Below are 10,042 nucleotides of genomic sequence, written 5' to 3' on the forward strand. Positions count from 1 at the left end.
AAAGTCAAGGTTATCGCCAGTGCTGCTGTGACCTGTGCCCTACATCCATTAATTGTACGAGTTATCTGCCCCGTGACAAAACACTGCAAAACTCAGTGGCTCAAGACAATAGCAGTCACTGAGTTTGCTCCTGAATCTGCAATTTGGGCGGGGCTCCTTCGGTGGAGACAGCTCAGCCTTGAACCCTGGGGCAAGTCCTCTGGGAACTGGGGGTGGGGGGTGGGGGGGATCCCCTCTTTGAAGACGGCTCCCTCACTTGGCCGGCAAGTTGGTGCTGGCTGTTGGCTGGCCAACTCAGCTGGGGGTGGAGGTTGGGGGTCCTCACGTCCTCTCCGGGCCGGGCCTTCCTCATGGATTCTTGGGCTTCCTCCCGGCATGGAGGCTGAATTCTAAGCGAGTCCGTCCCCAGAGAGCAAGGCGGAAGCACACGGCGTCCTTCGTGGAGTCTCAGCACTCACATGGCATCGCTTGCTCCCAGCCCTATTGTCTGAGGTCGTCACCCAGGTTCAAGGGGGTAGGACACAGCTTTCATCTCCCCGTGGGGAAAAGCGTGTGAAATGGGAGGTGCTGGGGAGGTCATCTTTGGGACATACGATCTACCGCCCAAATCGGGCAAAGTGCTAGATTTCAGTGGGAGGTCAGTGCCAAGAAGGACGTGATTCTTTTTCTTACCCAAGGTCAGGGGCTCCATGAATTTGATCTACGAGCCTGTCCTGGGTCCCTGGACCCCACGCTAAGAACCCCTGAGCCAGAGTTAGGTGAGTTCGGGCCGACAACTTCTAGGAGAGCGGTTGAGGCATGATCTTATAAACATCAGCTCTAGAGAAGGTTGTTCCTTTGTTCAACAAATATTTATCGCGCTGACTGACAGCTAGGAGCCTGGGGCCTGCTTCAGATTCTGTGTCTCCCTCTCTCTGCCCCTCCCCTGCTTGCACTTGGTCTCTCTCTCTCTCTCTCTCTCTCTCAAAAATAAATTAACAGTAAAAAAATTAAAAAGATCTCTCATGATTGGCCTCCCTTAAAATACAGAGACTTCGTATTGTTACCAACGTCAACTCTCTCCTGCCTTAGTCATAGAACTCCAATTTTATCGGAGACAGAAATATGCCCACTTAAAAAGACAGCCTTCCCCAGCCTCCCTTGCAACCGGTGGTCAATGAGATATAAGCGAAAGCTGCAGGGCGGAACTTCTGCGCAAAGTCCTTGAGAAGGACACGGACGGCTGGCATGTTCCCTTTTGCCCTGCTCTCTCCCAACACCACCGCCTCCTTCCTCCTGCCTGGAGTATGGGCGTGAAGGTTGGCGCTGCAGCAGCCATCTTGGACCACGAAGCAACCTTGACGATGGCAGCCTCATCCATAAGGTTGGTGCAGAAAGTTGGAAGAAGCTGGTCCTGGTGGCTCTGTGGACTCCCCCGTATCATCTCCAGACGGCTGCTTTCCAGACTTCTTTAATCTGAGTGAGATAGAAGCACCCATCTTACTTAAGCCGGTGCTACTTCTGGACTAACAGGAGCTACACAATTCCTAACCATGCACCTGTCCCACTGTCCCATTTGATGTACCAATACTTTCTTCCTGTAAAGGTTCCAGAGATCTGTTGTACAACATAGTGCCTACAGTCGACACTACGGTACTGTGGGGCGCCTGGGGGGCTTAGCTGGGGAAGCGTTCGACTCAGGTCGTGATCTCAGGGTTCCTGAGTTCAAGCCCCGCGTCAGGCTCCGCGCTGACAGTGCGGAGCCTGCTTGGGATTCTCGCCCTCCCTCTCTCTCTCTCTGCGCCCCTCCCCTGTGCTCGCTCTCTCTCAAAATAAATAAATAAATTCAAAAGGTAAATCCATACAATTTCAAAACAATACGGTCTTGTGGACTTAGGACTTTGATCGCGGGGCACCTGGGTGGCTCAGTAGGTTAAGTTAACCGACTTCGACCCACGAACCGTGAGATCATGACCTGAGCCACAGTCGGATGCTTAACTGACTGAGCCACCCAGGTGCCCCCGGCCTTCCAAGGCTAAAATGGAGGAGCAGGCTGTATGCCCCGACCCTGGTCACCCCGGTCAGGGGCCCCTCCCCGTCCCATAGATGCTCAGCTCCTTGGCTCGGCAGAGAAGACTTTCTGGGAAACTCACCCCTGGCCCCCCTTGGGCCCTTCTCCCCTGTCACCCCAGCCTCACCCCTCCAGGCACTACCCACACGATTCCTGAGTGCCCGCTGTGCACAGGCGCCAGGGAGAGAGCCGGAAACAAGATAAGCCAAGGGCCTGCCCTAATGGGCCGCCTAAAGTCAGGCAGAGCTAAACACAGTGAAGAAATGGGCTAAGGGCCGGGGGAAGGCGAGAATTGGGTCTGCAGCTTTGGTGGCCTGGGAAGGGCACATGTGGGCGGAGGCCTGATTGGAGCAAGGAGGTCAGCCAGGTGGAGATTTAGGGAAAGGGCATTCCCTAGAGGAAAAGAGCCCATGCAAGGGCCCTGGGGCAGTCTCCTACTTACACTGTGTGATTCAAGGAATAAGAATGACACCTGTGTGGCCGGAGGTGGGTGAGGGAGGGGAAGAGGGCCAGAGACGAGGGCAGAGAAATATTTAAAGGCAGGCCATTTAGGGCCTTGTGGGCCATGGGAAGGAGCCAAAGGGCTTTTACTCTGAGTGGGATGGGAGCCACGGAAGAACTGGGAACAGAGGGGGATGTGAGCTTGGGCGTCGGCAGGCTTTCCTGGCTGCTGTGGCAAGAAGGGACTGCGTGTTTGTGGGGGGGGGGGGGGGGCAGGAGGGAGGGAAGGCTACTGTAATAGTCCGAGCAAACCGTTGCTGGTGGGGGCAGAGACGGTGAGAGGTGGTCAGGCTCTGGGAATTTTGTTTTTTAATGTTTATTTATTCTTTGAGAAAGAGAGAGAGAGAGAGAGAGAGAGAGAGCATGAGCAAGGGAGAGGGCAGAGAGAAGGAGACACAGAATCCGGAGCAGGTTCCAGACTCCGAGCTGTCAGCACAGAGCCCGACGCGGGGCCCGAACTCACGGACCGCGAGGTCATGACCTGAGCCGAAGTCGGCCGCCCAACCGACCGAGCCACCCAGGCGCCCCTCTGGGAATCTTTTGAAAGCACAGCCAGCTGACAGATCAGGTGTGGAGGTGTGAGAAAAGACAGGACTTGACAAGGACTATGAGGCTTTGGGTGCAAGCCACTGACACGGGGAGGCAGTGGGTGGGGCGGGTCGATGTCTCCCGAACGTCCCAAGCTGTCTCACACCTCCGGGCCTTTGTGTGCCCCCTCCCCCTGGCCTGGAATGCCCTCCCTTCTGCACTCCCCACCCCCACCCTCAGCCTCACCCCTGCTTCTGTTACAGCTGAGCTCAAATGCCAACCTCTCCTGAAGCTTCTCTTTAAGACTCTGGCTCAGCACCGAGTGAGGCGACTGGGGAGGGGCCGTGGCCTTAATCCAGCAGCAAACGCATCAACAGGAAATGACCTTGAATTCTTTTCTTCCTTCAGCAGATATGTACTGGGCCAGAAACTCTGGCAGGCGCTGGGAAAAGAGCAGGGAACAGGAGAGACAGATCCCTGCCCTCATGGGGGCTCTACGGGGAGAGAAGACACTAACTGAAGTAAAGAAGGGAAAGATCTAGTGTGTCACATGGTGATGGAGAGAACAGAGGGATTCCGTGTGTGAGGTGAGGGGGGGGGGGATGCAGTTAGTCATAAGGCAATCAGGGAGGGCTTCGCTGAGGAGGTGACATTGGAGCGTAAACCGAAAGGCGGTGAGGGAGGAGACAAATGGATACGGAGGAAACGAGGGCGGCAAGTGCAAAGGCCCTGTGGTAGGACTGAGTGTAGGACTGAGCTTAGGACGTGGAAGGAACCTGGAAGTTTGTGTGGCCAGAGCACATGAGTCGGGGAGGCAGAGAGAGTAGGAGCGGAGGTTCAGACGGAATGGAGGGGGCTGGGACAGCCTTCAGGGCGTTGAAGGCCACTTTGACCCTGAGTGAGTGGGAGTCACGGAAGAGTTCTGAGCAGAGGAGGGCCGGGATCTGATTCGAGTTTCAGCAGGATCACCAGAATCCCAGCAATAAAAATGGACGTCTGTCGAGCAGTTCCCATTAACCAAGAAACGTGTGAACAGCTTTGCACAAATGATGTCGGCGGAAGACCCACCGGTCTGTCCAGCTGTGCGACGCCCCCCGCCCCCGCTCCCCGCTCCCGGCCCGCCGTGAGCATTCTAGACGCTTCCCTCTCCCTCAGCCCCCCCCCCCCCCCCGTGCCCAAGCCATCACCAACATCGGTACAGTCGCCTGCCCAAACAATTTTAAATGTTTCTTTATTTGTATCGAGAGAGAGAGAGAGAGAGAGAGAGAGAGAGAGAGAGAGAGCACAAGCAGGGGAGGGGCGGAGGGAAAGAGAAAAATCTCAAGCAGGCCCCACGGGCTCGACCTCGTGACCCCGGGACCTCGACCCGAGCCGAAATCAAGAGTGGGGCGCTCAACCCACCGAGCCACCCAGGCGCTCCCCGACCCAAACACCGTTCAAAGGCGCTACTGAGAACTCAGACGCCACACAATTGGCCCACTTGAATCGTACGAGTCAGTGTTTTGTGAGTAATTCACCGAGCTGTGTAAACACCACCAGAATCCATCGGAGCGCATTTGCATCACCCTCCCCCCCGCCCCCCCCGTGAGAAATCCCTGATCTCCCCCCCCCCCCCAACCCCGCCCCCCAGCCCATCCCAAGGCAACCACTCATTTACTTTCTCTCTGATTGGCCTCTTCAGGACCTTTCCTGCAAAGGGAGTCCCACAATATGCGGCCCTTTGGGTCTGGCCCCTTGCCCTCAGCACCGCGTTTTCAATGTTCATTCGTGTTCTCAGCGCCCGTCGCTAATCCACTCCCCTTTGTGTGGCCGAATAATCCTCCATTGTCTGGATCTGTCACACTTTGTTCCTCCCCGGTCCTCCGCGGGCTGGCGGACATTTGGGTGGCTCCCACATTTGGGCTGTTCTGGACAATGCTGCTGGGAACGTTCGGGAACAGGTGTTTGGGTGGACAGGTGCCAGTCCTCACCTAGGGGTCATTACCTAGCAGCGGGACGGCCGGAGGGATTCTGTTTTCACTCCGGAGGAACCGTCAGACGGTCCTCGGAGGCGGCTGCGCGGTTCCCCCCAGCCCGGGGGGGGGGGGGGGGGGTTTAGGGCCCCGATGTCTCCGCATCGTCGCGGACGCTGGTGGTTGTCCTCAAGCCCCTTGCCCCTCTGCACTCCCAGCGCCGGTAGCGCGCGAAGCACCTGCCCCTTGACGTGCCCCGGTCCCCCCCGGGGTTCCCGGTTTCCACCCTGTCTTTCCCCCGCGCCACCGGCAGGGGGAGCCCGTGAGCCCTCCCCCTCCTCCCCTCCCAGGTCAGATCCCGTCCCTCCTCCTCTCAGAACTCTTCCATAACTCCTCGCTGGCTGAGGATAAACCCAGACTCCTCGCCGTGCACACTCCTCTGACATGACTCCCGTCCCCACTTCCCTACCCACTCAGGCCCAGCCGCCTTTCACTTCTCGATGCCCCAAGGACTCTCCAGCCTCACAGCCACCCTCCGTGCTATTCCCTCTTTGCCCTGCTCTCTTCCTACCTCTTTCTTTTCCCTCTCCGGCCCGGACTTCACTGTCACCTTCCTAGAAAAGCCTCCCCTGACTCCTTCCCAGCCTGGATCGCACCCCCTCATCCTCACCCTCAACGCATTCAGCACCGTTTGGACTTGCTAGGCCATCTGAGTGACCGTTTTGCCCCGTGGCCACCGCCACCCAGGGTGGGTTTCCACGAGGATGGGCGGGCATCAGTGCCTGGCCCGCGAGGAGAACAAACTAAATATTTGTTCCCACCTCACCCCCCTCAACAACCCCCTCCTACCTTCCTCTCTGCATGTACGGTTCCCTCTGCCCAAACACACCGTTCCCTCTACCTGAGGCCTCTACGGGGCCTCAGTTTCACGTGACTTTCTCTCAGGGCGTATCTATCTCAAAGGTTTATTTCTTCGAATGTTTCATTATGTATTTGGAGGGGGGGGGGAGGGGCAGAGAGAGAGAGGAAGAGAGAGAGAAGCCGAAGCAGGTTCTGCGCTGCCACATCTCCATCTCACGACCACGAGATCACGACCTGAGCCGAAATCAAGAGTCTGACGCTTGGGGCGCCTGGGTGGCGCCGTCGGTTAAGCGTCGGACTTCAGCCAGGTCACGATCTCGCGGTCCGTGAGTTCGAGCCCCGCGTCAGGCTCTGGGCTGATGGCTGGGAGCCTGGAGCCTGTTTCCGATTCTGTGTCTCCCTCTCTCTCTGCCTCTCCCCCGTTCATGCTCTGTCTCTCTCTGTCCCAAAAATAAGTAAAAAACGTTGAAAAAAAAAATTAAAAAAAAAAAAGAGTCTGACGCTTAACCAACTGAGCCACCCAGGCGCCCCTCTCAGAGACTATTTCGATTCTTACCGGGTTCTCTCGTTTCCGTTTTTACTGTGACACAGCGAATGAATGAATGAATGAATGAATGAAATGACTGAATGCTTTTATTGTGACTGGGACATACACATAGACACAAACAGAGCTCACAAGCCTCTTGCTCTTAAAATTATGAAGGACCCCCCCCCCCAAAGGGCTGTTAGCTAGGTGGGTTATATCTATCAATATTTACCATATTAGAAGTTAAAAACAATAGGGGAGTCGGTTGAGCGTGGACTTGGGCTCAGATCATGATCTCAGGGTTTGTGAGTTCGAGCCCTGCACTGGGCTTTCTGCCGTCAGCACGGAGCTTGCTTCGGATTCTCTGTCTCCCTCTCTCTCTGCCTCTCCCCCGGTTTGATCTCTCTCTCTCTCTCTCTCTCTCTCTCTCTCTCTCAAAAATAAATAAACTTAAAAAAAAAAAGAAATTAAAACCGATAAGTGATTTAAATGGAGTATTATTGCATTTTAAAATAACAATAACAGAGGCGCCTGGGTGGTTCGGTCAGCTAAACATCCAACTTCAGCTCAGGTCATGATCTCGAGCTTCATGAGTTCAAGTCCTACTTCCGGCTCTGTGCTGACAGCTCAGAGCCTGGAGCCTCCTTCGGATTCTGTGTGTGTGTGTGTGTCTCTCTCTCTCTCTGCCTCCCCCCCCCCCCCAATGCTCTGTCTCTCTCTCAAAAATAAATGAACATTAAAAAAATTCTTTTAAAGAACAATAACAATGATCAACCCTTTGCAGTTACCACGTAAACCCATGTTAATAAAAATAGTAACTTTTCCACACAAACAAAAGCATGAGTGAGAAGAGCGGCACTGTTTTGACCATTCTGCAGACATCTGTAATGTCTGGCTCAACAGAAGACTCGTCCCTTGCGTTTAGTCACGATATTGCACACCGTGTGGCTTCTGGAAAACTCCAGCGCACACTCACGAAGGATTGAGCGAGAAAGGCAGGCAATGTGTCAGTGTCAGTGTGAAAATAATTTGGGGGACGGCCGGCTGGCTCAGCCGGTAGAGCACGCGCCTCTTGGTCACGGGGTTATGGGTTCGAGCCCCACGTTGGGTGTAGAGCTTACCTAAAAAAATAAACTTAAAAAAAGAAAGGAAGGAAGGAAGGAAAGAATTTTGAACTCTCCGGTCCCCTGACAGGGTCTCGGGGACCCCGAAGCATCCTTTGAGACCTGTTGGCCTGCTGGTCTGTGGTTTTGACATCAATAAATCTCCCAAAGCAGAAACTTGGATCTTCAGTTTGGAGGCAGAATTCGACCTAAACAGACACACAATCTTAAATTACTTCTCCCTGGTAATGGCACCGTCCGTAGATTTCACCACGGAAAGACGAAAGTGAGGGCAGCCAGACTACCCCAACAGTGTGTGGATTCCCGCGACCTTATTAAAATCTAAAAATTCCCAAATCCAGGATCACCTGGCCCCGGGGCTTCAGGTGTGGGATCCGTCAGAAATAGAAGTTCCGTGCATGGATGTCCCCCCCCCCCCTCCCGACCCCCAGCGATCAGACACTCTGCTATGTTCTAGCTTATTCTGTTTTATGTTCCCACAGAACTCTGGAGGTCACCCCCCCCTCCCCCCCCAAGCTCACAGCTCACAGCCTGGAAAACTCTAGCGGAACTTCCGGAAGCCCCTGTGCCAAGCCCCCTCTGCAGGGCTGGGAACGGGTCTGACTTGCTCCTTGCTTGCAAGCCCGAATTCTGGCGTAGGGCCTGGCTCTGTACCCAGTAGGCATTTAATAAATGTTTGCTGGGTGAACAAAACAACACATATGGAGCCAGGGACAGGGTTGGGACGGCAGCCCCGTCTGTGCCGCTCCCTAGGACTCAAGAACCCTGTCCTCGTCGTTCCCAAAGACCCAGGCAGCGGACCGCTACGGCTTCCTCTCCGGGAGGCGATTAGCCCGAGCCGCCCTTCTGGATGAAACCGGAACTACACTTCCCACAAGGCCTCGCGGCTGGGACTACGCTTCCCATAAGCCTCTGCTCCCGCCAGGTTCTGTGCCCTTCAGCCACCGGGGCAGTTAATTGCCTCTTTTTAGAGCTTCCCCACCCCCCTCCCCCCCCAGCGCCCAATGTCGTTCTCTCTCCCCGCGTAATGATTAGTTCACCGTCCAGCCGTGGTTCCGGGGCCCTCTAACCCCCACGCCTCCTCGCGCGATGAACGTGCCTCAGTTTCCCCAGGGAGACAACCCCGCCCCCGGCCTCCCGAGAGGCAGCTTCTCTCCCCCCACCCCCTCCCCCAATCCCGGGCCCCTGATGGGGAGGGCTGTGCGCGGCGGGGTTCGTGAGCCGCCAGTCCCTGCTGCGCCCCTGGGGGGGTCTTGGGTCCCCGCTGGGAGGGGGGGGGGGTCGGGGACGGGGCGGGCGCGCAGGGGAGGGGGTGTCTGGGTCGCCTCCGCGGTGCGCTGCGAGGCTGCGTCTGGGCTGCGCAGCTCCCGTCCGGCCTCACGCGGGAGGGACGCGTCGCAGGTGCTCCCGGACGGCGGGGACGTCCGCGCGCGGGGTGGGAGTCCGTGCTTCCGGGGTGTCTGCAGCTCGGGGGGGGGAGGGGCTGTAGGGTGGGGTGTGAGCCCCCCGACGACGCCTTGGCCTGGCACGCGATGTGTGCGTCCTTGTCTGTTTTGGCTGCGGACCGAGTTCCAGTACCCAACTCGGCCGCTTGCCGGCTGGGCGCCTTGGGGCTAGGGGACCGCACCTCGCTTGGCCTCAGTTTCCGCATCTGTACGATGGGGACGATAAAAGCACCCGTCTCAGAGGGCTGGCGTTGAGGATGAAAACGTCATACGTGTAAAGCGCCGAGAACAGTGCCTGGCGCAGCGTAAACGCTCAGACGAATACACAAATGAAACAAAACTCTGATTATGTGTCCTTGGTGCGAGGCAAGTGTCTCTGGTTACGTGATGGCTGCGTAACCTCACAGGAGACGTGGGTATCTGTGAGGTGCGCGTCTGCGTCTGTGTATATGTAAGCGCATGTCTGCATCTTGGTACGTGTTATGCGTCCGTGTGTGTGTGTTTATGTGTGTGCTGTGTGGACAGGACGGGGTAAGGTGTCCTTGTAACCTTGTGTGAAACACAGTGTGTATATGTGTGATGAGTCTGTCCGCGTGTTCAGGGAGGCGACGTATCCTTGAGTCCGTGTATTTCATGTGTGCCCACGTTGTGTGTCCGTGCGTTTATGCAGAAAGTGTGTGTGACTGAGCACGTTGGGCTATGATACGCGTCCGGAGGCGTCAGCGAATGATGGACCGGACTTGCGTGGCTGTGTATACCTGTGTGATGCTTTGGATGTGTTGTGTCTCCAGCCGTGTACGAGTGGCGACTGTTGGCGTGTTTCGGGGTGTGTGCCACGTGGGTCTGTGTGAGAGCTGTGTGTCCCTTTCGTGTAGCTGTGAGGATGTGTGTGGTGTGCGTTTTTGTGCCTGGGACACACAGGTCCCTCCGCGCACCTGCTGCGTGTCGGTGCGTATTCGCGCGTGTGATACGTGCATCCATGTTAGCGTGCGGCATCTGTGTGTCCACGGGTCTCTGGGAGAGTGATGTCTGTGTGTGTGTGTGTGTGTGTGTGT

Source organism: Neofelis nebulosa, chromosome 17 (genome assembly GCF_028018385.1).
Source record: "Neofelis nebulosa isolate mNeoNeb1 chromosome 17, mNeoNeb1.pri, whole genome shotgun sequence".
Classification (NCBI taxonomy): domain Eukaryota; kingdom Metazoa; phylum Chordata; class Mammalia; order Carnivora; family Felidae; genus Neofelis; species Neofelis nebulosa.